This window comes from Narcine bancroftii, chromosome 1, assembly GCF_036971445.1.
Source record: "Narcine bancroftii isolate sNarBan1 chromosome 1, sNarBan1.hap1, whole genome shotgun sequence".
Taxonomy (NCBI): domain Eukaryota; kingdom Metazoa; phylum Chordata; class Chondrichthyes; order Torpediniformes; family Narcinidae; genus Narcine; species Narcine bancroftii.
The window spans coordinates 231,914,076-231,937,728 of NC_091469.1; the positions used below are offsets into that span (position 1 = coordinate 231,914,076).

Sequence of the window (23,653 nt, forward strand, 5' to 3'; positions counted from 1 at the left end):
TTATTTATGAAACCGCATTAAAAGCAAATGTATCTCAAATTGCCCCCCCCCCTCCATTTTAATGTTGCTCCCTCATCACATCATCTGAAAACACACCAGTTTATAACAATGATACTCAGTTGCATGCCTTCAACTCTCACAAGCTCTTCCAGTCACCAAAATCAGATTGCATGTCTGATATCCAGGCATGGATGAGCAGAATTTTATCTATTCCTGGATGGAAATCCCAAACTGATCCTTTTCCTTATTGTATGTTATCAATAATAACTTTGAAACAATACAAATAATGCATGTAATTATTTTAAAATTCATTTTTAAAAATCTTTACCAATATTTAAACACAGCAACAAGAGTTGAAGAAATCCATGCCAAAATAAATCAAATTTGAAAATAAAGGGAACATCTTGATTTATCATAAATCTATTTTTTTCTTTTCAATAATCATGGAGAGACTTCATACAGAAACTAGCCTTTGGCCCATCATATCCACAATGGCCAGTCACCTATTTTATATTAATCCTAAATTGTTAACTCCCTCAAGTTCTATTTTTATATATATATTTTATTTAAAATGTTTCCATACATGATAAACAATTATACATAACACTAAATGTTAAAATTTGAGAAAATTTCATTCATCCCTCCCCAGATCCTCACTCCGAAAACATAAAATATAAAAGAATATGTAGTAATTGTCTTAGGTAAACTTCTACCTCTCATTTTGTTCGTTTTAGATTGGTCACAGTGTTTGAGCTACCGAAAGAAAATAGACACACACACCAAGAGCAGTTCAGTTTATACAAATGTTTATTACAAATTCAAAAGCTGATTTCACACTACAATATGCAAGCCCTTCCCAACTATACTTATCAACACTGGTCCCAACTGCCGAAGCGAGGCAACGACTGCACATTTGTAGTAGGTTGTCAGGGCGCCAGTAGCAGCTTCTCCACCTCCCCTGACCGGAACGTTGGCTGGACTCCAGAAGTTCTTCTTCTTGCTGAGAGATGTTGCCACCTCTCGGAGAGTCTCAAACTTCAGCAGCGGGACCATGACTTATATTAACCAAAAACTGCTTACCCAAGCACCTATTCCCAGCACAGCAAGAAAGATAAGCAAGCAAGCTAGCATGCTAGGCTTCTAATGAATAACATAATTTTCAGCTTATCACTTTGAATAGAATGGTTTATTTTGCATCAAGGCTAGGCCTCTGACAGTCTATGACCAAAACAAGCAGAAAGATTAAATGTTCTTGGTACACAGATGTCCTTTCGTCAGATAACAGCATCTCTGGCCCCTTGGTAGAATTTAGCTTATGTCTGCTGATTCTAAAACACAAGCAGGTTCTCAGCCTTGCAGAACCCAGAGCTGCAAGTTTAAAAAAACAGGTTAGAATCTTCCATTACAGTAATATAAAATAAAGAAAAGAAAAAAAAATCGCATCTTGTATACTCGGAGGATTACTTCCAATACACAGGACTCCAATAAAGGTTATATGATCAGTTTAGGGAAGAAGATTAACACCAGTCTTGAGGCTGGAAGAACACTACTACAGGCACACAATCCTTTATCCAAACATCTAAAATCTGGAAAGCTCTCCAAAATCTGGAAAGTGGGGACCGGCGATCGGGGGAGACAGCCGGGTGGCCGAGGGTCCAGCGGTCAGGGGAGGCAGCCGGGTGGCCGAGGGTCCGGCAGTCAGGGGAGGCAGCCGGGTGGCCGAGGGTCCGGCGGTCAGGGGAGGCAGCCGGGTGGCCGAGGGTCCGGCGGTCAGGGGAGGCAGCCGAGTGGCCAAGTGATTGTGGTTAGGGGAGGTGGCCGGGCAACTGGAAGGAGGTTAGGCTGGATACGGCAGTGCAATTTTGGTGGGCTTTCTGAAATCCGGAAAAATCCGAAATTCAGAACACGTTGTCCCACAGGGGTTCCGGATAAAGGATCATGTACATGTACATATTTATACCTAAAATTTGCATATACAGGATCCAGATTTTCAAAAACATACCATATTTTTTTCTCAAATTATGTGATTTTCTCCAAGGGGATATGGCTTTGAATTTCTGCATTCCATCTCCCCATACCTAAATGTGAATCTGATTTCCAAGTCACTGCAATACATTTCCTTGCCACTGCCAATGCTATTTTAACAAATTTCATTTGATGTATTGATAGTTTCAACTTAGGTCTTATTCCTTCTACATTTCCCAATATAAATAAATCTGGGTTCTGTAGAAATATAATGCATGTAACTTGTTCTAAGAAATTTCCTAAATCCACCCAAAAAGGATGTACCTTGGGACATGACCAAGTTGAATGCAAGAAAGTACTTATTTTTTTAGCACATCTAAAACATTGATCAGATAAATCTGATTTTATTCTATTCAAATTTTGTGACGTCAAGTCCAGCTGATGTTAAAAACTGTATTGAACTAATCTACATCTTAGATTAATAGAATTTGTCATACAATCTTAACAGAGATCCGACCATCTTTGCTCATCAATTGTAGTATTCAAATCCAACTCTGATTTCTGCCTAGATTTATGCACACCCTGTTTAATCGTTCCTGTTTGCAATAAAAAGTACATTGAAGAAGTAAATTTCTTAGTATTTCCTCTCCTAATTGGCACCTTCAGGTGGTCAATTGCCCCGCACGTAAAGCCGCATGTTTAGGCAATATGCGGCTGTTTTGAGGCCAAAATGTACAGGAGGGGCTCGAGGCGAGCTACGTAACCCTCCTCCGAGAGAGAGATAAAAAGCTCAGCTCAGTGGCTCCCGCAGCCACCTAAATGCAGCTGGCTGAAAACGGATGTTATAGGGTCAGGTTGCTGATCACAGCTGACACTGGGCAGGAGCCGGAGTGTGCTCAGAGCTGCATCCTGTGTAGCTATGTCCTTCAAGTGGCCAGTGTTGCACTTTAAACGCTGCCACCTGAATGGCAATTTTAAAGGGCCGCTTCTGCTTCTTCAGGCGCATTCTTAGCATAGAATGCAGCTGAAAAAGCCTAATAAGAGTTTCCACCTCACTACAAATAGCTAACAGCATCGCTGGACCTAACTTTTCCCTCAAACATCTTCTCATTTGAAAATAACAATGAGTATTATCAGCTATTCCGTACTTATTCCTTCATTGTCAAATGTTATGAACAAAGTCAATTGATGTCAATCTTCAATTTTTTTAATACCTTTCCTAAACCAAATATTTAAAAATCGATTGTCTTTTGAAAAAGGTACAAGTTGATTTTGATTCAAAGGCATCTTAGGCGATATACTTCCTTCGATTCCAATTTCATCATTTATCTTGTTCCAAATAGTAATCAAATGTTTTAACAATGGTACTTCTTTAACATCAGTTAATGATTTTGAATTCCAAATTGTTCTGCTAATCTCTCTCCTAATTTATCCAATTCTATTTTAACCCATGCCAGTTTTACTACTTTTTTTGAAGGAGTAGAAGGAAATTTTATTTGAGCCACTTGATAGTAATTAGGAAGCTGTAGGTCTCCCAGTTCATATTTCCAGGTTAATCTTTTTATAGAAACTCTTCTTCTTCCCCAAGTTCTTCCCACATTCTTCAACTTTCCACAAATTATCCCACTTGCCTCGAGGCTATTTACCATGGCCAATTACTCTGGACAAAAAAGTTTTTGGTTCCTGAACACTTTTGGCGGTATTTTATGGATTTTGGGCTACTGATCACGAAAATCACATTAAAATTTTCCAATTACATACTGTTGTTTTAGTTTTCCTGTCATATTTTTTAAACATGTTCCAAGCTACAAAACCATGAAATGCAACATATCATTGAAAATCAATTTCCTGCATTCACACTTGGACATCTTCCCTTCTAATCTTGGTGCCGTCAGTGACGAACATGGTGAAAGGTTTCACCAGGACATTGTAACCATGGAAAATCTGTATCAGGGCAACTAAAATTCATCAATGCTGGCCAACTATCATTGGATACTGACACAAAAGGCAGCAGGTACTTAGTACAAATGAATATCAGCGCAAAACAATTTTGGGTCAATTAAACTAATGCAATGAGTCAACATCATTATGCAATTAAACATACTAAATTCAATAAGAGTTCATTCAATGTTTCTTCAGCTTCCTATGTGATACTGCAAATCTGAAATTATCTTTGTGCTCATCTTGAAGTTATCTATCATAATTCCCAATTATTTTTCCAGAAGTAAACCTTTTGAAAAAATGTGTTGTCCAGTATTATCTTACCAACGCATGTTTGGGATGTGGGATAAAAAACTAAATACCCAGAGCAAACCCATGTTGTCACAGGGGGAATAAACAAACTCTAGCAATCAAGGTCAGGATTAGTCCTAGATCTTGGCTATGAGGGAGTTGCTCCACTAACTGTACCACCTTGCTAACAACTAGCAGGAAAGAGAAAGCAACTGAAAAACAAGGGGAGGAATGGGACTGATAGGATTCTCTGAGACCCAACATAAATTCAAGACAAATAGCCTCCTATTTTCATAAGGAAATTAGAAAATTAAAAGAATATTTTTTATCCTGAGCCTACAATTTCTATGCACCAACACCTGCTGCAGATTATGATATGACCTGCTGAGAATTTTCAGTACTGCATATTTCATAACCTTCGATTTTGCTCTTGCCTCTCACTTAAATCCTGTCCATTGTGATAATGTTCACAGGCATGAAATGAGTCTACAGGCTGCAGACACCAAATAATGCCTCTCAATCCCGGAATATTGCTAGATATTCATGACAGAAATAAAACTCAATTTCCCTGCATAATTTGCATACCCAAAAATCTACTATCCATGCTGAATAATATATCCCTTGCCAGCAAGAATCAGTTGGGGTCACTGGGTACAGCAAAAGTTAAGGAACCAAACATCATCCCAGGTGCACCTTTAGTAGTTACAATACTAGTATCTACCTGACAAGGTGGAAAATTGCCTCTATATATCCAATTGAAAAAAGCAGAGATCAGTGCACTGTCACTCATCAGGAAAATGATGGAAGGCTTCAATTATTGTGCTATCATTGACATTTCCTCATCAGTAAATTGATCAGTGGGGTCCTGTTCAGGTTTAATGACAATCTTTGTACCTCCCTGACCACAGAAGTAAGGGAATATTGTCAAATTATGTGCTCTTGTTTCAGAAAGACAGGAGGCAGAATCTGGGGATCGTGGACCAGTAAGTCATTTGTCAGTGGTGGGCAAACTATAGGAGAGGACTGTTAGGAACAAGATTTATGAGCATTTAGAGATGCATGGCCTTCTTAGGAATAGTCAACATGGTTACGTGAGGGGCAGGTTATGCCTCATGAACCTAATTTTTTCAAGAGGGTGATCAAAGAAATTGATGAAGGTGGGGGGGGGGGGGGGTGGAGTGGAATGTGGTGTATATGGATTTCCGTAAGGCATTTGACAAGATCCTCAATGGTAAGCTCATTCAGAAAGTCGTGAGATCTAATGACCCACGGTTGCCTGTATTCAGAATAGGCTTGCTTGCAGAAAACAGAGGGTGGTTGTATATGGGACACATTATGTCTGGAGGACAGTGACTAGCAAAATTCCTCAGGGATCTCTTCTGGGACCCCTACTCTTCGTAATTTTTATAAGTAACTCAAAGTGGAAAAGCGAGTCCATAAGTTTTCAGATGTGATATTGGAGGTGTCATGGATAGTGCAGAAGTTTGTCATAGGTTATAACAGGATGCAAAAAGCATGAAGAGTTAGGAGAGATGGCAGATGAAGTTCCAACCTGATTAAGGTGAACTGCTGCACTTTGGAAAGTTGAACTGGAAGATGGAGTGTGAAGAAACAAAAGGATTTCGGGATCCAAGTCAAATGATTCCTCATGATTGTTCAACAAGTTGATAACATGGTAAAGAAGATATATGGTATGCTGGCCTTGAATTCAAGAGCCCTGAGATAATATTGCAGCAATATAAATCAAGAATTGGAATATTGCATTAAGTTCTGGTCACTCGTTAAAAGAAGGATGTAGAAGCTTAAGAGAGGATGTAGAGAAGATTTACCAGGATGATGCCTGGATCAGAGAACATGTCTCATGAAGCAAGGATGACCGAGGTCAGGCTTTCTCTTTGTAGAAATGAAGGAAAAGAGATGACTTGATAGATATACACAAGATAATGAGAGCCATTAGACACAGGAGCAAAAATAGGGTATTAAGCCCATCGAGTCTGTTCCACAATTTTATCATGAGGTGATCCATTTTCCCATTCAGCCACACTGCATGGCCTTTTCCACATAACCTTAGATGCCCCAGCTAATCAAGAATCTATCCATCTCTGCCACTCAAGGACCTGGCCTCCACACCGCCTATGTCAATAAATTCCACATATTTACCATCCTCTGGCTAAAAAAACTCCTCCATAACTTTATTCTCAGCGGACATCCTTCAATCCTGAAGTAGTGCCCTCTTGTCCTCGACTCTTCCACCTTGGGAAACAACCTTACTACTTCTACTCTGTCCATGCCTTTCAACATTCAAATTGTTTTGGTCAGATTTCCCCCCCCCCCCCCCCCCTCTGCTAAATTCCAATGATTACAGACCAATAGCCAACGAGTATTCCTCACATGATAATCCTTTCATTCCCGGAATCATCCTTGTGAACCTCCTCTGAACCTTCCCCAATGTCAGCACATCCTTTCTTAAATGAGGAGCCCAAAACTTATCACAATACTCCAAGTGAGATCTCACCTGTGCTTTATAAAGCCTCAACATCACATTCCTAGACTGGGTGAATAGCCAGCACCTTGATCCCTGGGTGGCAATAGCAAATGCCAAAGGACACCTGTTTAAGATGAGTGGAGGCAAGTTTGGGGGAAGATGTCAGAGGCAAGTTTTTTTTTCCCTTACACATAGAGAGATGGATGCCAAGAATCCATTGGCACGAGTTATGGAGTATGCACAATAGCAACATTTAAAAGACGCCTAACCACATGGATGCAAGAAAAAAAAGTTGTGTGTGAGGTAGGTAAGGATAAGATTGTTGCAATTGCTTTACATAGGTTTGCATACCATGGGCCACAGGGCCTGTATTGTGCTGCAATGTCCTGGTTCACTTGGACCATTCTGCTCTGGACCTCATTACTGTTTTAGTCTAAACACAAAACAAGATCTGAACTCCAGAGGTTAAGAAAGAGTGACTACCCTGATTGTCAAGGCAGAATTCAATGTCGTACGATATCAAGAAGCCCTGGGGAAAATGAAATCAATGTATAGCAAGGAAAAAAAGCTTCAATAGTTGCAACTCACACCAGGTATGATGGCTATCAGTGTTGGAGGGAATCAGTCCAACATTACAATATCACCAGAGGACTTGCTCGATTAGGCTGAAAGCAGTGACGAAGAAGCTAGTGATAGAACATTGACCTTCCTTTCATCATTTGGTCATTAGTGGGGATGTTTGGTGATGACTACACAACCAGTAGCCAAGGCAAGAACTCATAAATAATAAGTAATATTCATGCTACACAAGTGTTAGGCATTTATAATCTTCAAAAAGAGAGGGTCCAAGAACACACTGTTGACATTCAAAGGCATAACTATTGCATTTACAAGACACAAGTCAGGGGAGTGATGGAATACACTCATTTGTCTGGATTAGTGCACCACCAATAATTCTCAAGGAACTCAACTGAATGACAAAGCAGCCTATTGGTATCATCTCCACCTTCTAAAGTATCCATTCCCTCCATCATCCGCACACTATGTCTGTAAACTATTGCAAATTGTAATGCTTTTACCCAAATAACTCAAATAGTTATCTCAATCACTAAGGCATACTGTGATGTGCCAGCTTCCCTCCAATTTGGACACCATGCTTTCATGTAACCATATTGTCATTCCTTTGTCTTGCTGGGTCTAAATTATGGATCTCACTCCACAACAGTACTGTGGGGAGTCCCTTCAACAGAAGGACAGCAGCTACTTATTATCATCTTCTGGAGAATGATAGACCTTGCAAGTGATGTGCAGTATCAAAATAAATTGAATCAGAGTTATTTTTAAATTGTTATTTTCTGATCTTTTGTGTCACAAGTAAACACAAATAGATAAACTTTAAATGCAATTCTTATCCTCTGAACATAAACAATTATCAAGTTGACTCTTGCTATGACACACACTTTAAAGTGCAAAAATAATGAAATCTCATCCTTTTGATGTGAAAATTGATTTTCAGGCAGAAAAAGAGTTGGAATTTTATTTCAAAAGATGGTTTGCACTGAGAACTGATCCATTTTGCCCCAGTAACTTTGAAAAGCACAGAAGCCTAATTCACACAGACGCATAGAGCTAGGGTGCCCTTCAGCCAAACTCAGGCATCCCAACCAAGTTGCCCACCTGATCGAGTTCCATTTGCTTGCACTTCCCCGGTATCTCTCTTTACCTTTCCTGTCCCTGTACTTGCCAATGCGTCCTTGAAATATTGTGCCTGTCTCTATAGTTTTCACCAGCAGCTCATTCTGTAAATACGCACCACACTCCGGGCAAGAAGTTAGAATCCAGGCATTACTTGAAAATCATGGACTCCGTATCGATCTCATGCCAATTAAAAATGTCAGAGTTGAAAGGTACAATACAACTTGTTCATTTTAAATGCCAATGTTGTCCAAAAGTTTAACACCAATTCAAGTGACCAATACAGATGTTTGAAATTCAGAGCCTTCAAATTCACAAAATCTATGATCATAAATACTTCGATTTGAGGCCAATTATTTTTCATCGCTTTCAACCTTGCTGCAATATATTTCTTAGTATCAACAAAAGGCTTATAAAGGATTCATAATCAGTCAACCGGTCTTTTAGCCGATGAACTGAACGTGATACTTGAGCATTAATAACCTGCTATAAATATTTAAAACCCCAAGAACTTCGGCCCTCAAGCTTCACTTCCAGTAAAAGTGCTCGAAGATCTGGAAATACAACTACTGACACATTTTAAACAAGGCCCGGCTGCCCAATATACCTTCGAAATCGTAAATTACCGTACAAATCGGCTATCTACCGGCGATTATTCCTCCCTAGCTTCGTAAATTTGCATCCTTGTGCAGAAAAGCCGCATGATTTCTACATTTACAAAACAAAACGTGCTATTTTTTTTAAAAAAGGAAAAACACAAGCAGCCAGAAACTGCATTGACTCCACCGCAAGGCCGACTTCTCCAACTGAGCATGGCAGTGACGACGGCCGCAGCTGATTGGCGCTCCGGAGTAAACGTCATCAGAGGCCGGAGCCGCCCCTTCGTCGCCATCAGTGGCCGGAGCCGCCCCTCAGTGGCCGTCGTGCGGCTGCGCGTTGATCCGAAAGCTTCTCTGTCCACGAGTTGAAGTAACCTCTTGTTTTGCCAAGCAGTGACACTTGCATTTGATTTTGTAGCTTTGTTGATGCCGCCAGGCAATGTTTGCGTGGGTGTGGGCAAAGTTTTGAGAGGCTGGGCTCCCGCACTGATCAGGAATTCGCAAGGATCATTTTATTCCCCTCATCGATTATGTTGAGGTAAGTCAAATTCATAACGTTTAGGATAAATACTTCGTTACTGATACACACGTGTATAAATACATCTTAACTTGCCACAAAATTACAGGGCAAGAGCCGCTTTCAGGTGGCCACAATACCCCGACTGTAAAGCCGCCTATTCTACCCCGATGCGGCTGTCGGGTGGCCCCCTGAAAGTGGAGAACCCGGCCAGGAGGACCGCCCCCCCCCCCCCCCCCCGGAGATATAATCTCCGGCTCCGAGAATTCCCCCCCCCCCCTCCCCGTTGCACCTGAAAGCAGCAGTGGGACTACGGCCACAGTCCACGGGAGCCGGCGTTCGCTCGGACGCGGCTCTCCTTCAGCCGGCACGTTCAGGTGACCCCAGCTGCATTCCCCCAGCCGCGTCTGCCGGCTCACTATCCGCGTCCCAGCACCTGAAAGCGGCTAAAGAAAGAGAAGCAAAAGAGAGTCTTCCCACCCCCACCCCAGATTTGCCTCCAGTGCTCCCACAGCCTCTGCAAAAACAGACTCCAGTCCAAACCATCAATAAATCGAGCTCCAGATCCGATCCTTTGACACAATCAGGAAACCTTCAAGGCCATAGACACCCTCTCGCATTCTGGTTCCTTTATCTGGCCATCTCCAGCAGTCTACATCTTGGTGTGAGTCCATTGACCACAGTCACCAACTGCCCTCAGCCTGCTTGGGTTCCTCACATTGAGTCGCCAACAGCCTTCTGCCTGTGTGTTTCACAGCCACAAAGCCCTTTACTAGCCCGCCGCTGTGGTCGCCTCCTATGCTTCTCCTCAAACGGAGGGTAGTCCTCTGCTTTTTGGTGCCCTCTGCTTTCCCGGAGTCTGCAACCCCTTAAGGGTGCTGCCGAACATGGATGGTGTCATTTTGGGTACAAACCCTGCGGATGCAGGAATTTAAAATAAACCACCGTTGGCTCCTTTAACAGGCTATATAAAGCCAGTACAGAACTGTCAGTAGTTGGGCTGGCCAGTGGAACCCTGCGGAGGAGCGCTGTCTCCTACAGTCTGTGAGTCTGCACCAGTAATCATCAGAATGTACCCATTCTCAACAAGGTGACCAACCTCAATATCCCACCAATCTGTAAGGAACTAATGAAGGGCCACCCATTCAAAATAAATAATATACCTATAGAAAAGTACAAAAATACTACAGGTAATGAAAAAATCAACCAAAAAATACTGGAAATACACCATGAGTAAGACTGTAATCTTGGAAAGAAAAACAGGACATATGTTGCCTGACCACTTGAATATTTCCAGCATTTTATGCTTTATTTTAGTAACTACAAATGAGATTTTAAAAACTACCCAGATCACTGTAAGGGAGCTCTTCGACTCTCCTGCTCCAGAACAACTATCAATTACATCAACTTCAGTGGTCACCTTACTGTCAATTTTTAGCAAGTTACCACCAGTCAAACTGCATCTGTTCTCAGTGAATCCTTGCCAAGAAATTGATGCCAAAATCCATAAAACTGAGATTTTCCAGGTTGAGAACTACACCACGAGAGTTTGCCTTCAATCTAGTTTGTGCAACGAGTAATAAAATCTATTTTTGCACAGCAAGTGTCTTTAACTTGCGTTAAATATACCTTTATACCTTTATAGTTAACACCTTTATAGTTAAATCAACTAATTAAAAAATTCTTCTGGATGATCCCAGTTAGTCAAGCAGAGTCGATAGGAGAAAAGGAATAGTTGACGTTTCAAATCAAAATTTTTCATCAGGGCTTTTTTTTTTTACATCTGATGCTGTTGGACCTGCTGAGTTCCTCCAGCAGATTTTATGTGGTACCAGATTCCAGAACCTGCAATCTTTTGTGGTGTAGAGCTCGTCGAAAGAACCAAAGACTTGTTGATCCAAACCAAGGCTTTTATTAGCAAAAGACCGGAGCTCTTCACAGGTGGCCGACCAGTCCGGAATGATCCGACCTGGCTAGGGACACAGCCCTTTAAGGCCCAGGTAATGGGTGTGGCTTAGCTCTCAGCCAATCGCTATAAGCACAGTCTAGATACAGTAACTATATACACTACTATATACACTATGTACATTGGTGATAGATATGTACTATCACATTCACCCCTTCTTGGAGAACTGACCCTGGGAAAAACAAAACGAGGGAGAGAATGAAAGGAAGGGGTAGGTCAAGGACTGTAGCGGTCAGGGGGTCTGACCATCCGGTGTGACCGCCGTGGTGCCGGGATCGGGGTCGCTGGAGTGGTGTCGCCAGCGGGCTTGTCGGGTGCGACTGCTCCGTCGCTCAATTCCCCAGTCGTGTTGTCGGCAGGGTGGCCCGGGTGCGGTTGGTCCTTCTGCTGCGGCACAGGGCCTGGAGAGTAAAGAGTTGGGGAAGGTTGGGTTGGGGGGTTTGCTGGTTCTCCCGCGTCCTGAGCTAGGTCCCGCACCGAAACAGTGTCCTCCCGCCCGTCTGGGAACCCAACGTAGGCGTAATGTGGGTTCGCGTGGAGTAGAGTCACCCGGTCGACCAAGGGGTCGTTCTTTGAGTGCCGGACGTGGCGTCGCAAAAGGACGGGGCCAGGGACGGTGAGCCATGCCGGTACAGTGGTTCCTGATTCGGATTTCCTCGGGAAAAGGAACATCCTTTCGTGGGGGGTGGCATTTGTTGCAGTACATAGGAGGGAGCGGATGGAGTGTAAGGCACTACTGAGAACCTCCTGCCAGTGAGAGGTGGGGAGACCTTTAGACCGGAGAGCCAGTGTAACCGCTCTCCATATAGTGGCATTCTCCCTCTCGATCTGGCCATTACCGCGTGGGTTATAGCTCGTGGTCCTGCTTGAAGCAATACCACACTCCAGAAGGTACTGTCGCAGCTCTGCACTCATGAATGAGGAACCCCTATCACTGTGGATGGAATTGGGGTACCCGAAGATGGTGAAAATAGTGTGAAGGGCCTGTATCACTGAGGTGGCAGTGGTGTCTGGGCAGGCCACAGCGAATGGGAAGCGGGAGTACTCGTCGATGGCTGTAAGGATGTAGGTATTACGGTTGGTCGACGGTAGGGGGCCCTTAAAGTCTACGCTAAGACGCTCGAAGGGGCGGGTGGCTTTGATAACGTGGGAGTTATCCGGACGGAAGAAGTGGGGCTTGCATTCAGCGCACACCGCACAGGCTCGGGTCATGGAGCGGATCTCCTCGACTGTGTAGGGTAAGTTGCGTGCCTTGACAAAGTGAGCAAACCTAGTGACCCCTGGATGACAGAGCGCCTCATGGAGTTTCCGTAGTCTGTCCATCTGTATGCTGGCGCACGTCCCCCTGGAGAGCGCGTCAGGCGGGTCGTTGAGCTTACCAGGCCGGTACAGGATGTCGTAGTTAAAGGTGGAGAGTTCGATTCTCCATCTGGCGATTTTGTCGTTTTTTATCTTACCACGCTGGGTGTTGCTGAACATGAAGGAGACTGCACGTTGATCAGTCAACAGTGTAAAGCGCCTCCCAGCGAGGTAATGTCTCCAACGACGCACTGCTTCAACTATGGCCTGCGCTTCCTTCTCGATCGAGGAGTGTCTACTCTCAGGACCCTGGAGGGTTCTGGAGAAGAAGGCTACAGGCCGACCGGCCTGGTTCAAGGTGGCTGCCAGGGCGAAGTCGGATGCATCGCTCTCGACTTGAAACGGGACAGACTCATCGATCGCGTGCAGCGTCGCAGCAGCAATGTCAGATTTGATTCGATCGAAAGCCGCTGTGGCTTCGGTCGAGAGGGGAAAGGAGGTGGTCTTGATAAGAGGACGCGCCTTGTCGGCATAGTGTGGAACCCATTGGGCGTAATACGAGAAAAGGCCCAGGCAACGTTTGAGAGCTTTCTGGGTATGTGGGGGGGGTAAGTCCATTAGGGGACGCATGCGGTCAGGATCTGGCATGACTATCCCGTTCTCCACCACACAACCTAGAATGGCGAGTCGAGTGGTCCGGAAGACACACTTGTCCAAATTGTAAGTCAGGTTCAGCCGACGGGCAGTTTGGAGAAATTTGTCTAGGTTAGCGTCGTGGTCCTGCATGTCGTGGCCGCAGATGGTGATATTGTCCAGATACGGGAAGGTAGCGGTTAGCCCGTTCTGGTCCACCATCCTGTCCATTTCCCGCTGGAGTGGTGTCGCCAGCGGGCTTGTCGGGTGCGACTGCTCCGTCGCTGTAGCGTCGGCCCCGGGGGTGGCTGTGGCGGCGGCAGCAGCGGCGGTAGCGTCGGCCCCGGGGGTGGCTGTGGCGGCGGCAGCAGCGGCGGTAGCGTCGGCCCCGCGGGTGGCGGTGGCGGCGGCAGCAGCGGCGGTAGCGTCGGCCCCGCGGGTGGCGGTGGCGGCGGCAGCAGCGGCGGTAGCGTCGGCCCCGGGGGTGAATGTGGCGGCGGCAGCAGCGGCGGTAGCGTCGGCCCGGGGGGTGGCTGTGGCGGCGGCAGTGTCGAGTGTCCCGCACGGGGGCGAGAGGCGGGCCATCACCATGGTTGCGAGGGTGGGCTGCCCCTTCCGGGTTCGGCGTCTCAGTGACGTCAGGCGTTGCCGTGCAGGGGAGCCCTCGCTCTCATTGGACGAGAGCTCTGGGGAAGAAGTGTTTGAATGGGATAGTGGCGGTTGAGCTTCACACGAGGCACTGTGTTTGCCGGCGGCCATTTTAGACCTACAGACTGCAGCAAAGTGGCCGTTTTTAAGGCACTTCTGGCACTTGGCTTTTCTTGCTGGGCACTGGGACCTGCTGTGCTTGTCCCTCCCGCAGAAATAACATTTCGGGTTCTCACGGGGCAGGGTAGCAGCAGCCGACAGGTCGTCAGGGGTAGGGTAGAAGGGCACTCTACTCACATCAGAGCGAGGGGTCCAGTCCCTAGAGAGCTCGGTGGACTTTAAGGCTGCATCCTCCATTGTGATTGCAATCCGGGCCACGTCCTCTAGTTTTTCTACCCCTTGTTCGAGCAAGCGCAGCCTCACTTCATTTGATCTGAGCCCAGCCACATAGGCATCCGGACGAGATCATTTGTGATCTCGGCAGCAGTTTTGTCCACACAGTTACAGTCCTTGCCCAATGCCTTCAATACTTGTAAATATGCTCTACTGGACTCACCGGGCTGTTGCTTCCTCGACGCAAGCACGAGCCGGGCATGAACTCTGTTCACCGGTTGGTTATACATTTCTTTCAGTACCTTTATGGCTGCGGTGTAAGTGGTCTCATCCTGGATGTTCTCGTAGACTCTCAAGGACACCATAGACAGCAATGCTGTTAGACGCAGGTTATCCTCCTCCACCTCAATGAGCCTTAGGAAGTTTTCAAAGTTCAGCAGCCAGAAGTTAAAGGCTTTGAAGGCTGTAGCTGACCGTGGGTCGATATCAAGTTTTTCTGGCCTAATTAGACGCTCCATCCCTTTCAAAAAAAATTTTTCTTTTGCTAATAAAATTGTAGAGCTCGTCGAAAGAACCAAAGACTTGTTGATCCAAACCAAGGCTTTTATTAGCAAAAGACCGGAGCTCTTCACAGGTGGCCGACCAGTCCGGAATGATCCGACCTGGCTAGGGACACAGCCCTTTAAGGCCCAGGTAATGGGTGTGGCTTAGCTCTCAGCCAATCGCTATAAGCACAGTCTAGATACAGTAACTATATACACTACTATATACACTATGTACATTGGTGATAGATATGTACTATCACATGTGGCTCATGTCCTCCAACTTTGCCAAGCAAATTCAAGCAATAAATGTTACCCCTTGTGATCTCACAGGAAAATGAGCCAAACACATGAAACTACCTTGGGCAATCAAGAACATCTGATTGTCTAAACATATTAATAAGGAATCTTGTGTATGTCTGCTTCACCCCTCGAATATATTGCTTGGCATTTGAGGCTTTTTAGTGTTTTGTATGGGGTTCCCATACACAATGAAAAGCTGGACAAATGATATCATATCTAAATTCTCAACACTAAATCCTGTTTGCAAGTGAAGTCATCAAGAGTGCATGCATGTACCAGAGAAAAAGGAAAGAGTTAACTGATACTGATTTCAAATTGAGGCTGAGAGAAGCCTCAATTTGCAGGAGCATTTTAACATGCAGGACCTTCCAAAACCACAAAATATAAAAACAGATTCCTATTAATGTTAATAAAGTTGTACCCTCTGACATGAAATAAATTATTTAAAATGTATCAGTTAGAAGTAAACACTGGCAGTTGACAGACAAGTCGGTGTTCACCTCCCATTGGCCACAGGCTAAGCATTGTCTTATTTCTTACCTGAACAAGATCATTGTTAAAACTATAGTTTACACATTGGAATTAATCAGCAAGAAATAAAAATATCAACACCTCACTTGCTTCCCCACGATCATCCACAACTTAGCACTTACAACCATGGGCGTCATGGTCAGCAGAGCAGTTAGGGCAACTCTGTTACAGCATCAGCAACCCAGGATCAAATCTGGCCCTGCCTGTGAGGACTTTGTACATTCTTCCTGTGGCTGAGTGGGCTTCCTCCAGGTGCTCCAGTTTCCTCCCACCTTTCAAAGTGTATGGTGCAATAAATGAGGTAATTGGGTGGTACAGGCATGTTGTATATTTAAATTTAAAATGTAGAGAATTCAATGAGGTTGCACAAAATTGGAATATACCATTCAAACTATAGCTTGCATATTTTAACTATCAATTTCATGTCTCAGTGTTTTTTAACAAAAGCAATATGACTTATTCAAGTCAGGAAAACAGCATAAGGACCCCTCTGCTTTTGGACAAACATTGACTCCAAGTTTTCAATTCATGTTGTACTTTCATGCTTCCTTTGTATTGCATGAAATGAAGAGGCAGTTAGTGGACGAGTCGGGATAGCTGATGGAGGGTTTGTGTGGAAGGACAGGCAGATAAGGCAAAATTGCAATCATTGGGATCAGTTGCAATGTAATGGCCACAGTCAAAAAAAAGTAACAAATACCAGCGCTAGAGGTTTTGTATGTAAACGCACAGAGCATAAGAAATAAAGTGGATGAGCTTGTGGGACAGCTACAGTTTGGTAGGCGTGATGTTGTGGTCGTCACGGAGTCGTGACAAAAGGATGGATGTCATTGGGAGCTGAATGTCCAAGGAATAACATTAAATTATGTGAAAGAGGTAACATAGGATCAGAACTATAGAATCTTTATGGGTTAAGTTAACTGACAAGGGTAAAAAGACACTGTTGACAGTTATTTTCAGTCCTCCAAACACCAGCCAGGATGTAGCCAACAAATTACAACTGCAAAAGGCATGTCAGAACAACATAAGAAATAGGAGCAGGAGTGTGCCCGCGCGGGATCAATGGAAAATATGCCTGTCATCCCTACCCATGATCTCCCACATAATTGGAACTGCTCTGCCAGAGCCAGCCAGGGAAATGCAGAGTGGTTCCAGCTGCATTGGGGATCATGGGTAGGGAAGATGACCATTTTACCTGTTGAGCTGCTGGCACCAGAGGCTGGACTGTCACAGCCCGCCCCGGCTGCCCATTGACTGCCCTGCTGACAGCCCGCCCCAACTGCCCTGCCGGCCACACCCTGCAGCTTGCCGTCGGGAACGGAATGGCAGGTAAGAAACACAGTCTGATAATATATTAACAAAAGCTATGTGTAATTTACGGGGATATGTTGGGCGGCAGCAGCACGGTTGGTGTGTGACGGTTTTTGAGGTTTTTTTATGGGGCCGGGATGTCAGTGGCAGCCCTAGGGTACCGCTTGATGTAGATAAGATTGGTGCCTTTTTCCCATATTCTGTAATGAAGGGCAATGTTATATTAGTAGTGGGAATATATATAATATGCAAGTAGATTGGTAAAACCAGGTTGGGACAGGATCTCAACAGAGAATTTGTGGAATGCTTATGAGATGGCTTTTGGGAGTTACTTGTTGATGAGCCTACTAGGGGTTCAGCTGTACTGGATTGAGTGTTGTGTAATGCACTAGAGATTGGGTAGCAAATAATATCAAAGTGGATACAAAAAGCTTCTTCAAGTACTATGCATAAGGGGAGGAGTCACGTGATGGAGTAGTGGCCAGTAGGAGAATACCAGCCCTCTCCAGAAAAGAAGGAAAAAAAGTAAAGAAAAAACAAAGCCCCAGACACACAAACCACAACAAATAAAAAAATAAAGGTGTGGAGGAAATGATACCAAAGAAAGAAAAGCCAAAAACAATGGGAAGAAAAGAAGAAGGAAAGACGCCGGAAGAGAAAGGTGAAGGCCTTACCTATACGAAGAAGCAGGGACCTGCCATGGAAAGAGGAGCCCACTCCCTGAGGTCAGTGGAAACCCCGCAGGGTCGTGACCTACTGAACGCAGGACTACAAAGATGGCTCATGGAGTAAAACAGAGGTGCGCTACCGCACATGCGCGATGCGCACAACAAAGGCAACACCGACAGCAGGGGAGATCAGCTGAGGAGCGGAACTCCACAGCTTGAACAGCTGAGAAACACCTGACAGCAGGGCACCCAGCAGGAAGATACAGAAAATAACAGGAACGGGAGGGATGAGAATGAAAATAGGAAATCAGAGACACAGCAGATGACCAGCCCAGAAGAAGAGGACCAACATCAAGACACCATAAAAAACAAACCAACAAACTGAGACAAACAGCCCAACAGGAAGGTCAGGGGAGACACAGATATGGGGAAGAGAGGTAGAGGACACAGGCCCTGGAGCGGACACAGGGGAAGAGGAGGGAGAGCATCAAGCTCTGCACAGAGAAATGGAAGATGAAGGGAATGGACAGTACATAGATTTTTTTTTTAATTTCAAGAATATATGGAAGCATTAAAAGAATGGCTGACATGAGAATTTAGTGAAATAAAAAGAAGAATAAAAGGTACAGTAGAAAAAGTGAGTAGATTAGAGCTGGTCATGACAGAAATAGGGAAAAAACTAGACAAGGTGGAAGAACGAGAAACAGCCGTAGAAATGGAAGTGGGCGACTTAAAAAGAAAATTGGAAGAAACTGATAAAGTTAAAGAAACACAGGAGTTGTTAGCTCAAAAGATGGATATAATGGAAAACTATAATAGGAGAAACAATATAAAGATAGTGGGCCTTAAGGAAGATGAAGAAGGCAAAGATGTGAAAGAATTTATAAAAGAATGGATCCCCAGGGTCCTGGGAATGCCAGAAATACAGGAAGGAATGGAAATAGAAAGGGCACACAGAACATTAGCCCCAAAACCACAGCCACAACAAAAACCAAGATCCATTCTAGTAAAATTCCTGAGATATAGGACAAGAGAAAATATATTGGAGAAGGCAATGAAAAAAATGAGAGAAGACAAAAAGCCACTGGAATACAAAGGTTAAAAAAAAAATTCTACCCAAACATAAGTTTTGAGCTCCTGAAGAAGAGGAAGACGTTTAACGCAGCAAAATTGATCCTATGGAAGAAAGGCTATAAATTTATGTTAAGATATCCAGCGGTGCTTAGAATAGTTATCCTGGGGAAGCAAAGCAGACTGTTCTCGGATCCGGAGAAAGCACGAGAATTTGAAGAATGCCTGCAAAACAGAAAGAGAGATGAAGAGATGTAACAAGAACAAGAATGACGACCAACTTCATATAAAGAAGAAAAATAATGTATAAGTAAGAACTAAGAAGGGGAAGAAAAGGGAAGAAAGGAAGTAAGGGGGGAATTAAGAAGGTGAGCTTTGTTATATGTGAAGATAAAAGTCTTCTGGAGGGGATTGGTGGGAGAGAATAACAGTCACTGCAAAATCAGTTGACGCTTGCGAGCGGGTTCGCAATCCAAATGGAGAGGGGAGTTGTGGTTGCCCAGCAAGGAACAAGGGGCAACTCAGAGAGGGGGGGGGGACATTTGGGGTTAAGGGAATTTTAGATGTGGGAATAGTGGAAATATTTTATGTTTTAGAAGTCTTGTCTTACAGTGCGTTCAAAAAATGAAAACAGAAATGGATGAGGGGGAAAGGTGGTGATGAGGAAGCAGAAATGAGAGGTAAACAAAGTATGAAATGGCCATGTTGAACTATATGACTATAAATATCAATGGAATACATAACCAAATCAAAAGGAAGAGGCTGTTAAATTTACTGAAGAAAGAAAAAATTGATATAGCATTCATGCAGGAAACACATCTAACTGAAGTGGAACACAAGCAATTAAGGAGAGACTGGGTAGGGCACGTAACGGCAGCATCATATAATTCAACAGCCAGAGGAGTAACATAACATAACATAACAATTACAGCACGGAAACAGGCCATTAGGCCCTTCTAGTCCGCACTGAACCAAACACCCCTTTCTAGTCCCACCTCCCTGCACAATGCCCATAACCCTCCATCTTCTTCTCATCCATATACCTGTCCAACCTTTTCTTAAATAATTCAATTGACTCCGCCGCCACTATTTCTCCCGGAAGATCATTCCACACGGCTACCACTCTCTGAGTAAAGAAGTTCCCCCTCATGTTACCTCTAAACCTCTGCCCCTTAATTCTTAACTCATGTCCTCTTGTTTTAATCTTTCCTCCTCTTAACATCCACTCTGTCTATCCCTTTCATAATCTTAAATACTTCTATCAAATCCCCTCTCAACCTTCTACGCTCCAAAGAATAAAGACCTAATCTGTCCAATCTCTCCCTATACTCTAGATGCTTAAACCCAGGTAACATTCTGGTAAACCCTCTCTGCACTCTGTTTATATCCTTCCTATAATTAGGCGACCAGAACTGCACACAGAACTCCAAATTAGGCCGCACCAACGTCTTATACAATCTCAACATCACCTCCCAACTCCTATATTCCATGCAATGATTGATAAAGGCCAGCATACTAAAAGCCTTCTTCACCACCCTATTCACGTGAGTTTCTACCTTCAGGGAATGATGTACCGTCACTCCTAAATCTTTCAATAAAAATGTACCAATCAAAATAGAGGAAGAAATAATATATCCAGCAGGGAGGTATGTAATGATAAAGTGTCAGATATATTCAGAATTTTGGAATTTGCTCAATGTATATGCACCTAATGAAGAGGATCAAAAATTTATGCAAGATATCTTTTTGAAGATTGCAAATACGCAGGGGAATATACTGGTAGGAGGGAATTTTAACCTTAATTCGGACTCAAAGATGGACAAAACTGGACAAAAGACTAGCAGAAAGAACAAAGTAACCAAATTTATGGTTAAATCGATGGAGGAAATGCAACTTTTGGATATATGGAGGAGACAACTCCCAAAGGAGAAGGAATACTCATATTATTTGGGTAGACATAAAACATACTCAAGGATAGACCTGTTCCTCTTGTCAGCCCACATCCAAGGGAGAGTTAGAAAAATGGAATATAAAGCTAGATTTTTATCGGATCACTCACCCCTGTTATTAACAATAGAGGTGGAGGACATCCCACCGAGAACGTATAGATGGAGATTAAACTCCATGCTACTTAAAAAACAGGATTTTAGAAAATTAATTGAGCGACAAATTAAAATGTGCTTTGAAAAAAATACGGAATCAGTGAAAGATAAATTTATACTATGGGATGCAAAGAAAGCGTTTATCAGAGGGCAGATAATAATTTATGTAACTAAGATGAAGAAGGACTACAATCGGGAAATAGAACAGCTGGAAAGGGAAATAGCAAGTACAGAAAAAGAATTAGCAACAAGGGAAGATGCAACAAAAAGAGAATTGGCAGACAAAAAAATAAAATATGAAACACTACAAACATACAAGGTGGACAAGAACATAATGAAGACAAAACAGCAGTATTATGAAGTAGGAGAAAAAACGCACAAAATACTAGCTTGGCAGCTTGAGACAGAACAAACTAAAAGAACAGTATTGGCATCAAGGAAAAAGGACAAACAAATTACATATAACCCAACGGAGATCAATGAAGACTTCAAAGAATTCTATGAGCAATTATATCAAACTGAGAACGAAGGGAAAGAAGACAAAATAGATGAGTTTCTAGCTAAAATTGAATTACCGAAATTGTAAGAAGAGGAGCAAAACAAATTAATAAAACCATTTGAAATAGAGGAAATACAAGATATATTAAAAAAAAGCTAACGAACAATAAAACGCCTGAGGAGGACAGACTCCCAATAGAATTCTATAAAACATTTAAAGACTTATTAATTCCTCCTCTCCTGGAAGTAATGAACCAGATAGAAGAAACACAAAACATGCCAGATTCATACAAAACTGCAATAATTACAGTAATACCAAAGACGGGGAAAGATCCACTACCACCAGCATCATATAGACTAATATCTCTACTCAACACAGATTATAAGATAATAGCTAAACTATTAGCAAACAGATTGGCCGACTCTGTACCAAAAATAGTAAAACTAGATCAAGCTGGATTTATTAAGAAAAGACGAACAACGGACAATGTCTGTAGGTTCATTAACTTAATCCATGCAGTACAAGGAAACAAGACGCCAACAGTGGTGGTTGCCTTAGACGCAGAGAAAGCCTTTGACAGAGTGTCTTGGGTAAACTTATATCTCTCATTTTGTTCGTTTTAGATTGGTCACAGTGTTTGAGCTACCGAAAGAAAATAGACACACACACCGAGAGCAATTCAGTTTATACAAATGTTTATTACAAATTCAAAAGCTGATTTCACACTACAATATGCAAGCCCTTCCCAGCTATACTTATCAACGCTTGGACTGGTCCCAACTGCCGAAGTGAGACAACGACTGCACACTTGTAGTTGGTTGTCAGGGCGCCGGTAGCACTCCACCTCCCCTGACTGGGACGTTGGCTGGACTCTAGAAGTTCTTCTTGCTGAGAGATGATGCCACCTCTCAGAGAGTCTCTCTCTTCAGCAGTGGGACCATGGCTTATATTACCCAAAAACTGCTTACCCAAACACCTATTCCCAGCACAGCAAGAAAGATAAGCAAGCAAGCTAGCATGCTAGGCCATTAACGAATAACATAATTTTCAGCTTATCACTTTGAATACAATGATTTATTTTGCATCAAGGCTAAGCCTCTGACAGTCTGTGATCAAAACAAGCAGGAAGATTAAATGTTCTTGGCACACAGATGTCCTTTCTTCAGTTAACAGCATCTCTGGCCCCTCGGTGGAATTTAGCTTATGTGTGCTGATTCTAAAACACAAGCAGGTTCTCAGCCTTGCAATGCAAATGAAGTGCGTGAAGGGAAGCTGATTCTCAGTCCGGCAGAATCAAGAAAGGGCCCTGAGTGCGTGAAAAAGAAATTTAAACAAATGTGGAATCCACAGATGAATATCACGATGAAAACACAAAAAAAATTAATATGAGATCAAAAGCCTGGTGAATCGATCAATTTGTACATCAACGATTTAAAGATAAGAGCAAAGACCTGTAACTTTGGAATGCTCTGTGAGGAACTAATCAGAGACAGTCTGGTCTGTGGCATTTATAATGACAGCATGAGGAAGGTGCTTCTGCATGATAGTGACTTGATGCCAGCGAAGGCCATCTCTACCTGTCTGATTTATGAAATGACTGAGGAGAATAGCAAGAAGTTAGCATCTCCACAGCAGCCTACCACTACCATTGATGCAGTCCAGGCAGGAACTGCAAAGAAACAATGGCTGGAGACCAGAAGGAAGGGCCAGCCAGACCAAATCATATCATCAACCATTGTAAAGTATAACAACTGCAGAGGTGACCATGCAGCAAGAAAGGAAATGTGTTCAGCTTTTGGCTAGCAGTGTCAAGCCTGCTGAAGTGGAACCATTTCAAAAGATGCTGCAGATCCAGACTGTGGTGATATGTAATTACACCACGAGGTCACCAGTGGTCATCCCGGTGACCTTGTATATAAAACAGTTCAGAGGTACAGCCTGGCCTTCCAGGTTCATCTTGCAGAGAGACAAGACCTCTTTGTGTACATATTAGTTTATTAAATTGTACTGACAATAACCACACCAGCAGTGTGAGTATAAGACAGCTTTAATAAACTAATATGTACACTAAGAGGTCTTGTCTCTCTGCAAGATGAACCTGGAAGGCTAGACTGTAGCTCTAGACTGCTTTATATACAAGGTCACTGGGATGACCCCTGGTAACCTAGTGGTGTAATTACATATCACCACACAGACAGCACCCCTACTTCCCGTTCCATGATGAGCTGTTCATCAAGGAAGAAATTGTAACGAA

At 43.5% G+C, this 23,653-nt stretch overlaps 1 protein-coding gene and 1 long non-coding RNA gene across 10 annotated transcripts in view; one reads left to right on the forward strand and one right to left on the reverse strand.

Moving 5' to 3' along the window:
- fbxl17 (F-box and leucine-rich repeat protein 17) overlaps positions 1-9,208 on the reverse strand; it is a 725,386-nt gene extending 716,178 nt beyond the window's left edge. For 3 of the 9 annotated variants that reach the window (XM_069892546.1, XM_069892562.1, XM_069892552.1), the window contains exon 1: positions 9,004-9,208. The gene's annotated coding sequence lies outside the window, so the exon portion shown is untranslated. Of the gene's footprint in view, positions 1-8,984 lie in introns of all 9 variants that reach the window. The other 6 variants (XM_069892549.1, XM_069892569.1, XM_069892541.1 and 3 more) reach the window with 5 other exon arrangements.
- Positions 9,209-9,247: 39 nt separating this feature from the next.
- Positions 9,248-11,096, forward strand: LOC138740179 (uncharacterized). Its single transcript, XR_011342728.1, has 2 exons — positions 9,248-9,514; positions 10,811-11,096. It is a non-coding gene; the product is annotated as an uncharacterized lncRNA (long non-coding RNA).
- Positions 11,097-23,653: the final 12,557 nt, after the last annotated feature.